This window comes from Somniosus microcephalus, chromosome 4 (genome assembly GCF_052327205.1).
Source record: "Somniosus microcephalus isolate GS21.2 chromosome 4, FLI_Smic_1.0, whole genome shotgun sequence".
Lineage (NCBI taxonomy): Eukaryota > Metazoa > Chordata > Chondrichthyes > Squaliformes > Somniosidae > Somniosus > Somniosus microcephalus.
Genome location: NC_140990.1, coordinates 132544625 through 132564582, shown reverse-complemented (window position 1 = coordinate 132564582; position 19958 = coordinate 132544625). Strand labels below are relative to the sequence as shown.

At 44.3% G+C, this 19958-nt stretch overlaps 1 pseudogene; it reads left to right on the top strand.

Annotated features, from left to right (window-relative positions):
* The first annotated feature begins 962 nt into the window (after positions 1–962).
* Positions 963–19958, top strand: part of LOC147119785 (uncharacterized) — a 56900-nt pseudogene continuing 37904 nt past the window's right edge.

The following is a 19958-nucleotide window of genomic DNA, read 5'->3' as shown; positions in this document are numbered from 1 at the left end:
GGCCTAGGCAGATGAAGGCAGGACCGCCAATAATGGAGAGGTGAAAATCGGGGATGCTCAAGAATCCAGAATTGGAGGGATGCAGGGATCTCGCAGGGTTGCGGGGCTGGAGGAGATTACAGAAATAGGGAGGGTGGAGGCCATGGAGTGATTACAAAACAAGGATCAGAACGTTAAAGTCGAGGCATTGCTTAAGCGGGAGCCAGTGTAGGTCAGTGAGCACAGGGTTGATGGGGGAACGGGACTTGCTGCGAGTTAGGGCACGCGTAGCGGAGTCTTGAATGAGCTGAAGTTTGTGGAGGATGGTAGGTGGGAGGTCGGCTAGGAGAGCACTGGAATAGTCAAATCTAGACATAAAGTCATGAATGAGGAATTAAGCAAAAGGAGAACTGCGGCAAGGGTGGAGAAGGGTAATGTTATGGAGGTGGAAGTAGGCGGTCTTGGTGATGGACAGGCTATGGAGTTGGAAGCTCATCAAGAGGTCAAATACGACACCAAGGTTGTGAACGGTCTTGTTCAGCCTCAGACAGTTGCCAGGGAAAGGGCTGGACTCGGTGGCTGGGCAACGGAGTTTGTGGTGGGGACCATAGACAATGGCTGCGGCCTTCCTAATATTTAGTTGGATTGAATTGCTGGTCATTCATTTCTCATTGTCGGACAAGCAGTTTGTCAATTTAGAGACAGTTCAGGTGTCGCGATAGTTGGTGATCAGGTTGAGCTGAGTGTCATCACCGTGCATGTAGAACCTGATGTGTTTTGGGTGATATTGCTGAAGGGCCGAATGTAGATGTGAAATAGGAAGGAGTCACGAATAGATCCCTCGGGAGGCCAGAGGTAATTGTGCAGGAGTGGGAAGAGAAGCCATTGCAGGAGATTCTCTGGCTATGCCTGGACAGATAAGAATGGAATCAGGTTAGGGCATTCCCACCCAGCTGAACGACGGTGGAGAGGCTGTGTGGAGGATGGTGTCATCAACCGTGCCAAAGTCTGCAGACCTAGAGGATCGGTAAGTGGTTACTTGACAACTAAATTGCCTTCTTGCGCTCATAAAGGCGGCTGCTCGCCATATTGGGGATAATGTTTAATTTAACGACTTCTCCTAACACCGACAAGCTGAGCAAGAGTAAACATGTCTTTGCTGAGTATTTCGAGTGCTACTTAAAGCCATGCTCAACTGTCAGTGTTCATTTGCTAATTGAGATCGACTGACTACACTGCGTTTGAAGAGGAGTTCTGAGACACATTGGGAGACTTTCTGTGATTCTTTGTCAAGACTTCTCCAACACGCTATCAATGTATTTCCCAGGTATTCTCTCAGGACTTATAAAATGAGTGAGTGCTGTGCCACTCTATCTTACTGGACACCTTACAGGAGCCACCAGGAGAAAAGGAGTGGTTGGTCATGTGCATCTTGATATGGGCTACCTTTCTCTGCACGAAGCTTTGGAGGAGTAGATGAGGCTAGGCAGAGCAGCACCAGATGCAACAGGAGAGTGGGGCATAAGGAACAGGAGGGCAAGCAGGGGTCTCTGCAGGAGGACCCATCCACCCAGGGTATTCAGGGAGCAGAGCTCTTACATTCACATGACCCACGCCCAGTGCATGAGGAGGCTGCACTTTACCAAGTAGACATTATCGAGATCTGTGGCCTCTTGGAAGGAAGACTCAGACGGCGCAGCACAGACAGGACGGCATTGTCTGTGGCAGTCAAGGTCACAGTAGTACTTAACGTTTATGCTACTGGGACCTTCCAGGCTGCCACAGGTGATATAAGCCATATCTCACAATCCTCAGTGCAAAGTGATGTCTCTGCAGCTCAATACGCCCTGAGGAATGAACAGAATAATTCTCTATTACAAAAGAAGACAAGATGCTGAAAACAGTAGGATTCGATAGGATTGCCCGGTTCCCCATGGCCCAGGGAGCATTTGCTGTGCACATGTGGCTTTGCGAACACCTTCTTTAAACTCGGAGCTATTCAGCAGCAGGCAGGGATTCCATTCCCTCAATGTCCAGCTTATCTGCGACCACTGGCAGTGCATCTGGCTGGTGAAATCCTGCAATCCAGGGAGCTGCCACGATGCATTTGTAATGAGACAGTCATCTGCCCCACAGATCTTTGAGCCACAACGCAATGTGCATGGCAGGCTAATAGGTGATAAGGGATAGCCTCTGGTGCCAATGTTCATGAGGCCCATGAAAAACTCCCAGACACCAGCAGAGCACTCATACAATGACAGTCACTCAGCCACCAGGAATATCATTGAGCAGACCATTGGGTTCCTCAGGCAGAGGTTTAGATGCCTTGACCGGTCAGGAGGTGCCCTGCAGTACTCGGCCAAGAAGGTGCCTTCATTCTTTGTGATTTACTGCAAGCTCCACAATCTCGAGAGCATGACAGATCAGCCGTTACCACTAGCAATTGTGCCAGAGGGTCAATCGCAGGAGCCACAACAGGAGGAGGAGGCAGAAGAGGAGGAGGAAGAGAGGAGGAGGTGGACGACCAGGGGAACCACCAGAGGCTCCCTGGTAGAAGAGCCGCACTTGGGAGTGACGCTCGCTGCCGTCTAATTGAACTGCACTTTTGAGAGACGAGCTCCACCATCAGACTCTGGAGCACTGTGCCAACATGAGGTATCTTCCACGACTTAGGGTCCATCAGGAAGTCCACCATCTGCACTCAATCCGTTCAATCTCTTCCCCATGAAGATCATGATAAAAAGACCACCGATTCCACCATGACCCAATGAGCATAATCACGGTTTACATTCATCAGAAACAATAATCATCAATTAGCCCGAAAATTGCGTACAAAATCCAGACTTTAAAATAGTCATTTCAAATTAGCACAGCACCTATTTAGCGCCTGTTTTCACCCTTTGTGCAAAATAACCCCGACAATCTTTACATTCTCTTGTGATGCCAGAGGACTAGGGTGACGCAAATGTTACACCACTGTTCAAAAAAATGGGAGAGATAAACCCGTTAACTAGAAGCCAGTGAGCCTGACGTCGGTGGTGGGGAAACTTCTGAGCCTAGAAATTCGTCTCGGCCAGTGGCACAAGATCGGCACTATTGGATCGGCCATACGTTATACGCAGTGCCTGATAATCAATTCGATTGGCTGCTATGGAGCGGAATATCAGGCATTGTGCATAACGGGCGGCCGATGCGTGTTTGACAAAATGCCACACAATAGATTTGTTAGTAAAACTAAAGCCCATTGGATTAAAGGACAATGGCAGCATGGATGCGAAAAAGTCTACGAACCAGAAAGCAGAGAGTCACGGTGAATGTTTGTTTTTCCAGACTGGAGGAGAGTATACACTGGTGTCCACATTGGGTGGGAATTAGGAACATTTCTCATTTTGATATATATTAATGACCTGGACCTGGATACACGTGCTATATTTTTAAGGTTTGCTAATGACATATTACTCAGAAATGTCGTGAACAATGACAAATATAGTAGCAAATGTCAGGGGGAGATAGACACACTGCTGAAATGGGCAGATATATGGCAGATGAAATTTTGTGCAGTCAACATAACGTGACGTGTTTTTGAAGAAAGAATAAGGAGAAGCACTACAAACAAAATGGTTCAATTTTAAAGGAGGTGTAGGCACAGGATAAGGGAAAGAGGTCTGCAGGGGTCTGTACCCAAGAATCCTGGTCTGTTACAAGATGAAAGAGATCGGTCTGTACCCAGGAACCCTTCTCTATTACAAGATACGGGAGATGGGTCTCTACCCAGGAACACTTGTCTCTCACAAGTTAAGGCAGATGGGTCTGTACCCAGGAACACTTGTCTCTTACAAAATAAGTGAGATGTGTCTGTCGCCAGGAACTCTTGTCTGTTACAGGATAATGGAAATGGATCTGTAGTGGTCTCTCCCGAAGAACCGTTGTCTGTTACAGGGTAAGGAAGATGGGTTTTTACAGGCCTGTCCCCAGGAACACTTGTCTTTTACAGGATAAGGGAGGTGGCTCTTTCCACAGGAACACTTGTCTGTTACATGATAAGGGAGATGTGTATGTATCGATCTGTCCCCAGGAATTCCTGACTGTTATAGAATAAATGAGATGTAGCGATCTGTCCCTTGGAACTCTTGCTATTAGAAGGTAAGTGAGGTGGCTCTGTCCGCGGGAGCCTTTTCCTTTTACAGGAGAATGAGATGGCTTCGTAGGCGTCTGTCCCTAGGAACCCTTGTCTCTTACAAGAAAAGGGAAGTTTTTCTGAAGTGACTTGTCCCCAGGGGACTAGAAATCTAGCTCAGGCAGTGGCGCAAAATGGGCGGTATCGGAGCTGCCGCCCATTGTAGGTGGCGTCTGATGTTCAGCTCCATTGACAGCAATGGGGAAGAATATCAGGCGCTTCGATAATGGGAGTCCGATCCAATACCGTCAGATTTGCGCCACCGCACGCGACCAAATTCTAGGTTAAGTTCTTTTACAGTGTACATGAGATGGATCATTAGGAGTCTGTCACCAGGGCCATTTGTCTTTCACAGGACACAGCAAGGGATTGTAAAGTATAATGCATAATGCATGTTAATAATCTATGTAATATTGTTTAATTTGCCCATAAACAATAATCATCAGTCTCTCCCCACGTTCAGTTGCTTTACTGAGCCTATAGCTAAGCCATAGGAAACAATGCGAGTGTACTGTGATGTGGTGGGATTGTTAAAATTGGCGAGAGCAATCTTTAAGCTGAAGGAGGGAAAATCAAGTGGGGTTGCTAATCTTGATCGTGTGAGTGACTGGTGCCACAATGCAATTTCAGGTGCAGAAATACAGAGATTGGCTCTCTGCGGATTTCCCCCTGTCCACCAGATCGTGCAGCAGTAGGATTAGAAATTGAGGAGGTTGTACACAAGCATAGGACCAAAATGTATCTATTCCTCAAGAGTTGCAACTATTTTAAATGGTGAGTTATTGCGCATAATTTGGAAGAAGGTGGGAATTCCTCTGCTTACCATGTGAGGGGCCATCGGCAATAACATGATGAAGATTCTCTCTAGTCGGTAATTCACTCTATCATTTCAATAAAAACCCCGCTCAGAGAGAATATTCATCAGTTATGAACTATGTTGCTTCACTGAGAACAAATCAATGGACGCCTCAAAAAAAACGTACACAAGATTAATTACACAAGAGAGAACTTAAAGTTTTATTCCAGAATTAATAAACAACCATTCATTGTTTGCAACTCAAAATCCCCACCACATTCATAGGGTCAAACGGAGGCCAGCTATGGCCAGACTTGGACTTCGCATTTTCAAGAAGATCCCGCCTATAGCAGGGAAACTGAAGGCCCAGCGACTACAAAATTCTTGTCAAGTGGCTGAGAAATTTGAAATATCCTAGAATGCAAAGCCACGACCAGATTCTGTGCGGTAAATTGGGATGTTTGTGTCTCTGGCACAGGAAGGTCACCTGTCAGTAAATTGGGATGTTTGTGTCTCTGGTACAGGAAGGGTCACCTGTCAGTAAATTGTGATGTTTCTGTCTCTGTTAGAGAAGTGTCACCTGTCATAAATTTTGATGTTTGTGTCTCTGGTAATGGAAGGTCACCTGACAGTAAGTTGGGATGTTTGTGTCTCTGGTACAGGAGGATCACCTGTGAGTAAAATGGGATGTTTGTTACTCTGCTACAGGAAAGTCTGCTGTCAGTAAAGTGGGATATAAGGTCACCGGCCCCATTCTACTTCACTACGCCACGGATTCTACTTTTTGAATCTTATCTTTATGGTAATAAATTGTTTCCAATTCATTGCTATGGGACAAGAGAAATCTTAGTTTTCCAAATGTAAAGCATGTTGAGGTTATTCATATGAGGCATAATTATTGCTGGAATCTATTCTGGTAATTAGTGAACTAATTTACCTATTAGATTCAGCGGATATTTCACCATATTCTTTAACTCTTCCCTGAATTTGCTCTGAGTCACTGCATAAATAAATGTGTTTGGGCAGCAGCTTAAAAGCTGAAGCATATTAGCACTTTCAAGCAGAATAAATTTGGGATCGTTGAAACCTTGAATTTTATAATCTTTTATAAATCGCTCAAGAAAGAAGTGTACAACATATGCCATCCACAGCAGGATGAAACTTCCCGAGATGGCGAAGAGTAAAACGATGGACTTTCTCCGGCTCTCCATCTCTGGGTCGCTCTGAATCTCTCCATTGCTGTGGGCCCGGAGTCTCCTGCGGGCTCTATTGGCCGCTAGAATGTGTCTGACCGTCAGAGCATTGAGCAGCAATATCAGGAGGAACGGGAGACAAGGGGTTAATATACGGTCACTCCAATGAAAAGCTTCCCATATGGCTGATGTAATACGGACTTCCCTCAATTTGCAAAACCACGGAACATTGTCAATTATGATGATGGGTTCGTGGAAAAAGTACCAGGGGATATTGATTAAACAGCCCAGCGCACAGACCGTCCCTATAACCACGGCAGCCGTTTTCTCGGTGCAATATTTTGTTTTCAACTCCTGGCAACAAATGGCCACAAAACGATCAAAGGTGAAAGAGACCGTTAACCAGACAGAACTGTCTCTGGCTGCGTAAATTAACGCAATGCTGACACTGCAGACGGGAGTGATGGCCAAGAAACTACCTGGAAAAAAAATGCTGGGGATCCGGTTTAATATCACAGCGGTGATAATGACCAGGAGATCTGTCACGGCCATGGACACCAGGTACCGAGTGATACATCTGGAGAGACCACACCTTCCTCGGGACAGGATCACAATCGCCACTAAATTAACTGTAAAGAGACGGAGAGAAGAGAAGATACAATATACATTCTCAGGAGAAGTAATATACAGGTCGCAATTATATAAAGTTCTCAACTTTGATAAATGGAAACAGGGGAACTGATATAGGCCAGAGACCACGGGTGAACGGAGATATATTTAGAATCAGAGGGAAACAAAATGTATGACAAAAATGGAAATGTCAAATACTAATAAAAATAGTAGATCGTGTAGTGACGAATACAATAAGGCAACAAGTACTACATACAGAAGTACGGTAATGAATTAAAAACCACACAATTCACAGAGCAGCAAATGGAATAAAATGCAAAACAAATTTAAAATAAACACTACAACCCATGAAACAAGGATTGTGGAGCCCTGAATAGATGTGACCCCCCTGACAGTTCTCTCAATATATTAGAACCGCTTCACATTGACAGACACAGCAGCCAGTCTGTATGAGTCAGGCCCCACAAACAGCAGGGAGACCATTAACCAGTTGGTGTGGAAATGACGGCACTTGTTGAGAAAATAATATTGTCCAGAGCATCAGGAGATCGGCCCGTCCTTCTTCAATAGTCCAATACGATCCGGAATTTCCATCCCAATCTCCTAACAGGGACATCGGTTATACATCTCGTGGGAGAACCACAGGGTGCGCAATGCAGCGCTTCCTCAATACTTCCGAGTGTCAACCTGGACTATGACTAATGTCCTGGAGTGGCGCTTCAAACCGATAACTCCCGGACTAAGAATTCTGCTAACTATAATAAGATCATACAGCTTTAGTATATGTAAAAATGTAATAGTAGGGCGCATCAAAGAACATCCAGGATCACTGGGAAAGTGGCAATTTGAGTTACAGTGAGGACCGGGTTCGGAAAACTTTGTACTTTATTCGGATTTCCAAATGGATGATTGAGTAAAAGTGAGCCGGGAGATCTGGTGGACAGGAATGGGTCTCGAATCTAATGGAGGAATCCAAGGGTCAGGCCGGATGTTTGAGCATGCGCACTGGGCTGGAGGAAAGAGTTATATTTGGAAACGTCCAGGATCAGAAAGAGCGTTCGGGGTGAGTGGAGTTTGCAGCAGAGAAACCCGGAGCAGCTGGTTTGGGAGAGAAGTGACATCAACTGAATGGACTGGAGCAATGAGAGATAAACCAAACGGATGGGGAGAGCAGGGAGAGATAAACTGAACGGATGGGGAGAGCCCGGAGAGATAAACCGAATGGATGGGCAGAGCAGGGAGAGATAAACCGAACGGATGGGGAGAGCCCGGAGAGATAAACCGAATGGATGGGGAGAGCAGGGAGAGATAAACCAAACGGATGGGGTGAGCAGGGATAGAAAAACCGAATGCATAGAGAGAGCAGGGAAAGATACACCGAACGGATGGGGTGAGCATGGGAAGTGATGAAATGCTCTCCAATTGCCTGAATGAGTGAAGCTAAAAGAACAACAGTCAAGAAGCCCGACACCATCCAGGACAAAGCAGCCGCTTGATTGGCACCCCATCCACCACCTTAAACATTCACCCCTTCCACTGCCGGCGTACCATGGCTGCAGTGTGTACCATCTACAAGATGCACTGCAGCAACTCGCCAAGACTTCTTCGGCAGCACCTCACAAACCCGCTACCTCTTCCACCTAGAAGGACAAGGGCAGCAGGGCCCATAGGAACACCACCACTTCCACGTTGCCCTCCAAGTCACACACCATCCTGACTTAGAAGTAGATGGGAGCAGGGGTCCGGAGTCGATGTTCCTGGGAAATGGATTATTAATGAATCCTGTCACTTACTTCATTGTTCTGAATTATCAATAACGCATTGAGCGATAACTTAGTTCAATAAGTTAATTCCTTATAACCAAATCACAATTTCATTACTTAGTCAATTAATTAATCACGCCTTAATGTATTAATTGTTAAATCAGAACAGTTTGTGATTAAAGAATTTGAGAAATGGAGCCAGGAACGAAATAATTCTGAATCGTTATTAAGACAAATAGCAATTGCATTCATGTTATAGAGTCATATCTATTAATTACTGTCCCTTTGTATTCTCATGGTGTTTCGCTTTTGAGAGGGCCAGAATACCACGTTCCTCTACATCTTCCTGCACTCACATTATCAGCCGGTTCTTCAGTTTAATGGTGGGAGTGACATTGAGCAGAAGGGCAGGGTTTCACGTGTTGGAGTTCACTTTTTTTCCACAGCCGCTAAAGAGGTTAAGCAATTAGCAGCAGGAGTAGGCCATTCAGTCCATCGAGCCTGGTCCGCCGTTCTATCAAATCATGGCTGATGTACAACTTAACTATAATTACACGCCTGGGTTTCATACTCATTAATACCCTTGCCTACCCAAAATCTCTCAGAGTTTTGACATTTTCAATTGACCTCATCTCAACATAACTTGGGGAGCGAGTTCCAGGTTTACACCACCCTTTGTGTGAAGAAGTGTTTCCTCACTTCACAACTGAACGGTCGAGCTCTAATTTTAAGGTTATGTGCTTTGTTCTGGACTCTGCCGCCAGATGAAATGTTTCTATCTATCTAACCTATAAAATCCTTCAATTATCTTAAACACGTCTTAATCCTCGATTCTCATGGAATTCAAACCACATTTATGCAACCTGTCCTGATAATTTAACCCTCTAAGCCCCGGTATTATTGTGGTGAACCTGCCCTGCACCTTTTCCAAGTCAATGAATTCTTCCTGAGTTGAGGTGCCCAGAACGGAACGCATTACTTCAGATGTGGTCTAACCAGAAATATAATATTCCAGCACTTGAAGATAAAGGATAACAATCCATGAATTAATGAATTACTTGCTGCAATACTTTACCTGGCACAGCGACAACTGCAAGGGCAGTGTAGTAAATGGCATAGACCAGACCTTCGGGCGGGACGTGCATATTCTGTGAGAAGCAGCGATGTCTGTTCGGGATCCCGCTCGCGTTCTATTCGACATTCAAAGATTCCTTTATTATACCTGTTGTTAAACCCCAGAGTCACAATTAGATAACATCACCATTAATGTTAGTTACAGTCATTGAACAAACATGTTTGGTGACATCAACATTTATGTTAGTTACAGCCATTGACCAAACAAGTTAATACCACAGAGTTTACCTTCATTTTTAATACAATAGAATGGATAAACATAGAAGTCACAGAAATTTAAAGGGAAACATAATGTCCTGTAGGGAAGGCAATCTGCTGTCCATACTCAGTCTGCCTATATGTGACTGCAATCCCACACCAACGTGGTCGACACAAAACTGCCCTTTGAAGGGGCCTAGCAACTCAGGCAGGTGTATCAAACTGCTAGAAAGGAACAAAATAATAAAACCGGGTAGGCATAGAATTGGGAGACAAAAAAGGCACATCCAGCACCGTCGACCCCGCAATGCCTTCCACACTAACATCACAGAAATCACAGAAACCCCACAGTGCAGATAGAGGCCATTTCGGCCCATCGAGCCTGCACCGACACATATCCCATCCGATCCTCTTAACCCCTACCCCACCCTACCCCGTAACCCCACGTATTTAATCCCCCTAACATTAAGGGTCAATTTATCATAGCCAATCATCCTAACCCGCACATCTTTGGACTGTGGGAGGAAACCGGAGCACCCGGAGGAAACCCATGCAACCACAGGGAGAATGTGCAAATCGGTGCAAAATTGATGCAAAAGTTGGGAGAGCTGTCTCACAGATTAATTCATCAACAACTTGATATAGTCATAATACCAGAATCATACCTATCAGCAAAACTCCCAAACCCCGTCATCACCATGTTTGGGAATGTCCTGTCCCACTACAGGGCAGACCCATCAGAGGCGGCAGCACAGTGATATACAGGCAGGGGTTGTGGCCCAGGGAACCTTCAACGTTGATGTGGTACCCTATGCCAGTTCATGGCTTCAGCTCAAACAGGGGCATGGAAACCTCCTGCTGATTACCACCAGCCACCCTTCATCAGCTGATGAATCAGTACTGAGCAATGTTGAAAGCCAATTGGAAGAAGAAATGAGGATATAAAAGGCATTGATAGATTTTTATTAGGTAAGGCGGTTAAGGGATAGGGAAACAAGGTGGGAAAATGGAGCTACGGTACAGATCAACCAGGATCTAATTGAATGCGGGAACATTCTCGAGGGGCTGAATGGTTTACTTCAGTTCCTATCTGTCTATATGTTCATACGACATGCCATTGTCAATTGTGCAAAGCTGCTGAGGTATATCATGTCCACAAAGAACAGGAGACTTCCGCCCGGTCGATTACTGCTGCACAGGCTTACTCCCAATCCTCAACAAAGTGAAGTAAGAAGCCGGGGGCAGAGCTAGCATGTGGTACTTATTTACCAATAAGCAGTTTGTGGTCCGGCAGATCCACTCGGCTGCAGATCTCATTACAGCCTTGATACAAACATGTAAGCAAGAGCTGAATTGCACAAAAGAAGTGAGGGAGACTGCCCTACATATTAAGGGTGCATTCAACCAAATATGGCACCAAGGCGAATAAAAATACTTGCATTTATTTTATGTTAAAAGACTGGCTCGGCTGGGTCTGTTTTCTTTGGAACAGGGGAGTCTGAAGGGAGGCACAATTGAGGTGTATAAAATTATGAGGGTCATAGATAAAGTGGATAGAAAAGACCTACTTCACTTAGCAGAGTGGTCAAAAACCAGGGGCACAGAATTAAAGTAATTGGTTAAAGGTTTAGAGGGGATTTGAGGGAAGATTTCATCACCCAGAGTGTTGTAGGTGTCTGGAACTCACTGCCTGAAAGGGTGGTAGAGGCAGGAACACTAACCACATTTAAAAAGTACTTGGATGTGCACTTGGGATGCTGTAACCTGCAGGTCGATATTCCAATTCCCAGGTCCAGTTAATCGATGTATCAAGACTATCTGGAGCATCCCCTCCAACCTCCTCCCCAACAGACTCCTGTGAATTATCACTCACTCCAATTTTCAGGCTGAGTAATTCTCTGTTCTCACAACCCTTGGTTTCTACTCAGCCGCCATGCCTCTATCCGTACAGCAACATCCCAATAATTTAATGAGTCATGAATGGCGCCGCTCGTCTCGTGTTGCACCTTATCAAATACCTTTTTGAAAACTCATAAAAAACAGCGTAACTATATTTACTTTTTTATCCTCTCGCATTGTGGGTATAATGTCAGTTTATGGGGCATAGTATCAGTATTGTGGGTATAAGTTCAGTTCATGCGTGGTATTGGATCAGTATTGTGGGTATAAGGTCAGTTCATGGGCGGTACAGGATGAGCATTGTGGGTATCAGGTCAGTTTATGGGGCATAAGGATCACAATTGTGGCTATAAGGTCCGATTATGGGGTGCATGATTAGTATTGTGGGTACAAGTTCAGTTTATTTGTGGTACAGAATCAGTATTGTGGATATCACGTCAGATTATGTTAAGTATAGGATCAGAATTGTGGGTAAAAGGTCAGATTATGGGTTATAGGATCAGTATTGTGGGTATAAGATCAGTTTATGATGGTATATCAGCAGTATTGTGGGTATAATGTCAGTTTATAGGCAGTATAGGATCAGTATTGTGGGTATCAAGTCAGTTAATGGGAGGTATACGAACAGTTTTGTGGGTATAAGGACAGTTTATGGTGTATATTATCAGTAATGTGGGTAAAAGGTCAGATTATGGGCGGAATAGTATCAGTATTGTGCATATAATGTCAGTTTCTGGGTGGTATATTATCAGTAGTTTGGGTATAAGATCAGTTTATGGCGGTATATGACCAGTATTGTGGTTATAATTTCAGTTTATGGGCGGTATACGATCAGTATTGTGTGTATCAAGTCAGTTAATGAAAGGTATACGGTCAGTTTTGTGTGTATAAGGACAGTTTATGTTGTATATTATCAGTATTGTGGGTGCAAGGTCAGTTCATGGGACGTATATGATCAGTATTGTGAGTATAAGGTCAGTTGATGAGGGGTATCTGATCATTATTGTGGGTATAAGTTTAGTGTTTTCGGTATAGATCAGTAGTGTGCGTATAAGGTCAGATTATGGTGTATAGGATCAGTATTGTATGCATAAGGTCAGTTTATGGGCGGTATAGAATCAGTATTGTGGGTATAAGTTCAGTTTATGGGCCATATATGATTAGTATTGAGGGTATAAGTTCCGTTTATGGTGTATATGACAAGTATTGTGGGTATCAACTCAGTTATTGGAAGGTATGCGTTCAGTATTGTGGGTGTAAGGTCAGTTTATGCTGTATATGATCAGTATTGTGGGTATAAGGTCAGTTTGTGTGCCATATATGATTAGTTTTGTGGGTATAAGGTCAGTTTATGCTGTTTTTGACAAGTATTGTGGATATAAGGTCAGTTTTTGCGCCATATATGATCAGTATTGCGGGTATAATGTCAGTTTATGGGCAGTATATGATCATTATTGTGGGTATAAGGTTAGTTTATGGGGTATAGATCAGTAGTGTGGGTATATCATCAGATTATGGTGTATAGGATCAGTATTGTGCGTATAAGGTCAGTTTATGGGCGATATAGGATCAGTATTTTGGGTAAAATTCAATTTATGGGTGGTACATGATCAGTATTTTGGGATGCGGTCAGCTTATGGGGTACAGGATCAGTATTGTGGGTATAAGCTCAGTTTTTGATGAATAGGATCAGTATTGTGGGCATAAGGTCACTATATGGGCGCTATAGTATCAGTAGTGTGGGTATAAGAGCAGATTATGTGTGCTTTAGGATCAGTATTGTGTGTATAAGGTCAGATTATGGGGATATAGGATCAGTATTGTGGGTATAAGGTCAGTTTATGGGCGGTATAGTATCAGTATTGTAGATATAAGTTCAGTTAATGGGCGCTGTATTATCAGTATTGTGGGTATAAGGTCAGTTTATTGGCGATATAGTATCAGTGTTGTGGGTATATGCTCAATTTATGGGCGGTATATGATCAGCATTGTGGGTATAAGATTAGTTTATGGTGTATAAGATCAGTATTGTGGTATAAGGTCAGTTTATGTGCAGTATAGGATCAGTATTTTGGGCATAAGTTCAACTTATTGGTTGTATATGATCAGTATTGTGGCTATAAGGTTTGTCTATGGGGTATAGGATCAGTATTGTGTGTATAGGTTCAGTAAATGGAGTATTGGATCAGTATCAGGGGTGGTTCTGGTGCACAGGACGGGAGGAAAAAGATTGGGAGAGCTATATTGATAGGCAATTCCATTATAAGGGGAATAGATAGGCGTTTCTGCGGCCGCAAACGAGGCTCCAGGATGGTGTGTTGCCTCCCTGGTGCAAGGTTCAAGGATGTCTCAGAGCGGCTGCAGAAAATTTTGGAGGGGGAGGGTGAACAGCCTGCTGTCGTGGTGCATATAGGTACCAACGAGATAGGTAAAAACGGGGATGAGGTCCTAAAAGCTATATATATAGGGAGTTAGGAGGTAGATTAAAAAATAGGGCCTCAAATGTAGTAATCTCAGGATTGTTAGCACTGCCACGTGCTACTCAGAGTAGAAATAGAAATATATTTCAGCTGAATACTTGGCTAGAGGAATGGTGCAAGGGGGAGAGATTCAAATTCCTGGGACACTGGAACCGGTTCTGGGGGAGGTGGGACCAGCACAAAACGGACGGTTTGCACATGGGCAGGGCCGGGACCGATGTCCTAAGGCGAGTGATTGCTAATGCTCTGGAGGAGGCTTTAAACTAAAATGGCAGGGGGTTGGGAACCTGAGCGGAGAGACAGAGGAAAGGGAAACCAGGATAAAAGCAAAAGACAGGAAGGAGAAAAACAAAAGCGGCAGGCAGAGAAATCAAGGGTTTAAATCAAACATGGACACAGTAAATAATAATTCTAAAAGATCTAAAAGCGTTAAAAAACAAGCATGAAGGCTTTGTGTCTTAATGCAAGGAGCATTCGTAATAAGGTGGTTGAATTAGCTGTGCAAATAGAGGTAAACGAATATGATATGATTGGGATTACGGAAACATGGCTCCAGGGTGGCCTAGGCTGGGAACTCAATATCCAGGGGTATTCAATATTCAGGAAAGATAGGCAAAAAGGAAAAGGAGGTGGGGTAGCATTGCGGGTTAAAGTGGGGATTAACACAATTGAAAGGAATGATATTAGCTCTGATGATGTGGAATCTGTATGGGTAGAACTGAAAAATACAAAGGGGCAGAAAATGTTAGTGGGAGTGGTATATAGACCTCCAAACAGTAATGTGGAGGTCGGGGATGGCATTAAATGGGAAATTAGAGAAGCGTGCAATAAGGGCACAGCAGTTATCATGGGTGACTTTAATCTATATATAGATTGGGCTAACCAAATTAGTAACAATACTGTGGAGGAGGAATTCCTGGAGTGTATACGGGATGGTTTCCTGGACCAATATGTCGAGGAACCAACTGGAGATCAGGCCATCTTAGACTGGATATTATCTAAATGGAAAGGATTAATTAGCTATCTTGTTGTGCGAGGCCCCTTGGGTCAGAGCGATCATAATATGATAGAATTCTTCATTAAGATGGAGAGTGAAATAGTTGGCTCAGAGACTAGTGTCCTGAATTTAAATAAAGGGGACTACGATGGCATGAGGTGCGAGTTGGTTAGGATTAATTGGGGAATGACACTCAAAGGGTTGACGGTGGATGGGCAATGGCAAACCTTCAAAGATCGCATGGATGAACTACAGAATTTGTTCATCCCAATTTGGCATATAAATAAAACAACAAAGGTGACTCAACCGTGGCTAACAGGGGAATTTAGGGATAGCATAAGGTCCAAGGAGATGTGTAGGTTAGGTTGATTGGCTATGATAAATTGACCCTTAGTGTTAGGGGGATTAAAATGTGTGGTGTTACGGAGATAAGGTGGGATATGTGTTGGTGTAGGGGTTACGGGGATCGGGTGGGGTATGTGTCGGTGCAGGCTCGATGGGCCGAAATGGCCTCCATCTGCACTGTGGGGATTCTGTGATTCTGTGTGATTCTGTGATATAAATTGGACAGACAAAGGAGTAAACCTGAGGATTGGGAGCAGTTTAGGATTAAATCAAGGAGGATAAAGGGATTAATAAAGAGGGTGAAAATAGAGTATGAGAGTAAGCTTTCAGGAAACATAAAAACTGACTGTACAAGCTTTTATAGATATGTGAAGAGAAAAAGATTGGTGAAGTCAAGCGTAGGTCCCTTGCAGTCAGAATCATGGGAATTTAAAATGGGGAACAAAGAAATGGCGGACCAATTAAATGCATACATTGGTTCTGTCTTCACAAAGGAGGACACAAATATCCTCCCAAAGATGCCGGGGAACATAGGGTCTAATGACAGGGAGGAACTGATAGAAATCAGTGTTTGTAGGGAAATGGTGTTAGGGAAATTGATGGGATTGAGGGCCGATAAATCCCCAGGGCCTGATATTCCACATCCTAGGGTACTTAAGGAAGTGGCCCCAGAAATAGTAGATGCATTGCTGGTCATCTTCCAAAATTCTATAGACTCTGGAACAGTACCCATGGATTGGCGGGTAGCTATTGTTACCCCACTGCTCATAAGGGGTGGTAGAGAGAAAATGGGGAATTACGGAACGGTAAGCCTGACATCAGAAGTGGGGAAAATTCTAGAGTCCATTATAAAGGATGTAATAGCAGAGCACTTGGGAAAAAGTGACCGGATCGGAAAAGTCAACATGGATTTACAAATGGTAAATTGTGCTTAACTTATCTACTGGAATTTTTTGAGGATGTAACTGGTAAAATAGATAAGGGAGAACCAGTGGTTGTGGTGTATTTGGATTTTCAAAATGCTTTCGATAAAGTCCCGCATAAGAGATTAGCGTGTAAAATTAAGGCACATGGGATTGGGGGCAAGGTATTGACTAGGATAGAGAACTGGTTGGCAGACAGAAAGCAAAGAACATAAGAACATAAGATCATAAGAAATAGGAGCAGGAGTAGGCCAATCGGCCCCTCGAGCCTGCTCCACCATTCAATAAGATCATGGCTGATCTGATCCTAACCGCCAATCCACCATCACAGAACCATCTCATGAATCTAGCAGAATTAGACACGCAAAATAGGAGCAGGATCAGGCTACACGGCCCCTGGGCCCGCTCCGCTACCCACAGGGCCATGACCGATCCGAACCTAGACTCATTCCATTGGCCTTCTTAATCACTTGCTGCAGCTGCATACCAACCTTTTGAGTTTCGTGCACCAGGACCCCCAGATCCCTTTGTACTTCAGTACTTTCAAGTTTCTTGCCATTAAGATAATGGGCCAGAAATACACGGCCAGAAGCGTGAGTACGGTCGGGGTACTCACGCATCTGGCCGTTGGAAATGCCAGCGTTCAGCGGGAACAGCTCATGCGGGGAACGCCGGCATTTCCAGACCCGAGGTCTATTCACAGCGCGTGCGACTGCACAGGCAGCGCTAGCGCAGTGAACTTTGTGGATTTCAATGATGGATTCAGTGAGGGCAAGTCCTTAGAAGTTACACTTGAATAAAGCAAGTGTAAAGTTGTTCATTGGCTGCGGAGGAAGATATATTTTATCGTGGAGCTTCTGAAATGCAATATTTTTGTTTGGGAAAGGGAGGGAAGTTATTTTAAGAAATTTTAAGTAAGTTTTAAAGTTAAAAATTTTTTTTTTTTAAAAAGGGTTTTCAGAACGGTAGGTAGAAGGAGCAATTGTGGCTGTGTGAATGGAATGTGAGAATGAGTTATGTATGTATGTCCACATATATTCCTTTACGTATATGTATGTATGTTTTATATTCCTTTACTAATGTGCATGAATGTATGTTTTTAATTATGATTTTCCAATAAGTTACTTTCTCTGAAAGTCATTATTAAATAATACATTCATACACATAAGTAAAGGAATATATTCATAACACGCAAAGGAATATATACAGACATACATACTTTCAGAAGCTCCACGATAATAAATATCTTCCTCCGCAGCCTCTGGAGCAACTGTACCCATGCTTTTTTCATGTGTAAGTTGTAATGACTTGAGCTCACTGAAAACATTAATGAAAGCGGCGAATTATACTGCGCACGCGCTGCCTGTGCAGTCGCACGCGTTCTGCCTCTGAACCCCTTCCTTCAGAGGACAGGAAATGCCAGTTTTCCCCACATGCATTGTGCATGCTGAAAACCGGCATTTCATCCAGCCAGATGTGTAAGTACCCCGACCGTACTCGCGCATTTGGAAGGGAATTACTGGGCCAACATTTTACATGTCAATAAAATGAAAAATTTAACAATTGCACGAATTGCCCCCTCGCATCTGCGACTGAGGGTCCAAGGAGGTGCATTGCGCAAGAGGTCATCATCGTACGTATCCTCACACTGTTCCCTTTGGGGAACTGTATGAAGTGGTGGAAGGATTTATGGCCATGATTAACGCTCATTCCGTGACCGCAACCATCTTTGAACCAGCCATTAGGGTGGTTAGTCCTATGGCGGGAGGGTTTTACGGGCTCCCACAACCCATCTGAGGGGGGGGGCCACCAACACCCACGGACGCAAGTATCCCGCTGGATGTCCACCCAGAATTTAAAGTTGGAGCTCCGACTCCACTTGCTGGGATTGTCTGGAGTGGGGTTCAAAACCCTACTCCTTCTGGCCCAGCGGTGGGGATGCTTACTGCTACGCAAATGGCCCACTCCGCACAAAAGGTGACACCCATACGTTTCCTGCGCCTTTTCCCTCCCCGTGACTGGAGCCCTATGCTGCCATTTCACGTTGCTAATCGGATTGGGCCTTTGCCATAGCGGTAGGATCCCCGCCGCTGGGCCAGATCAGGGTAGGGTTTCGAACCCCGCTCCATACAGTCCCGGCAAGTGGAGTCGGAGCTCCGGCTCTAAATTCTGGGTTGACATCCAGTGGGATATTTGCGTCCGTGGTTGTGGGTGGCCCCCCCTCCTTGTATAGCTTGTGGGAGCCCATAAAACCCTCCCGCCATAGGACTAACCGCCCTAATGGCTGGTTCAAAGATGGTTACGGTCACGGAATGAGCATTAATCATGGCCATAAATCCGTCCACCACTTCATACAGTTCCCCAAAGGGAACAATGTGAAGACACGTATGACGACGACATTGCTAAATAAATAAATGGAATTAAAAAAAAAAAATTGGGCTTTTAAAAGTCTTTAAATTGCTTTAATTCTCTTTAAAACTACTTCAGATTACTCAAAATAATGGAAACATTTTAAAAAGTTTATAAAAGTTACCAAAATCTTCAAAAAACTTCCAAAAACCTATTTAAACTGCTGCTTTGCATGTAAAAATGCTTAGCAGCTTGACAGAAACATTGGGGGCATGTCCAGTGAAACTGAGGCCTCAGGGGGCGTGTCTCATTTGCACTGCACGCTCCTGGCTTCGCGCTGGCTGCACTCCTGGGTGGCGTGACGTCATACGCTGCCCGGGATTCTTCTTTCTGTTTCAGCAAGTGCAGGCGTCCCTGGAGCTGATCGGCAGGAGCGCGGGGTAAGTGCAAAAACGGGGCTGCAAGCCCCGTTCAGCAATTTCTGGCCCAATAACTTGCTCTACGATTTTTCCTGCCAAAGTGCATAACCTCACACTTTCCAGTATTGTATTCCATCTGCCAAATCTCTGCCCACTTACTTAGCCTGTCGATGTCCCCTTGCAGGTTTTTTATGTCCTCCTCACTCACTACTTTCCCTCCCATCTTAGTATCATCTGCAAACTTTGATATGTTACACTCGGTCCCCTCCTCCAAATCGTTAATATAGATTGTAAAGAGTTGGGGACCCGGCACTGACCCCTGCGGAACACCACTAGTTACTCTTTGCCAGTCTGAGAATGAACCATTCATCCCAACTCTCTGCCTTCTGTTAGATAGCCAATCCTCTATCCATGCCAGAATATTACCCCCAATCTCGAAATTTTTTATCTTAAGCAATAATCTTTTGTGTGGCACCTTGTCAAATGCCTTTTGGAAGTCTAAATACACTACGTCCACTGGTTCCCCTTTATCCACCCTATACGTTACTCCCTCAAAGAACTCCAGCAAATTTGTCAAACATGACTTCCCCTTCATAAAACCATGCTGACTTTGTCCTATTTAATTATGTTTATCCAAATGTCCTGTTACTGTCTCCTTAATAATGGACTCCAAAAT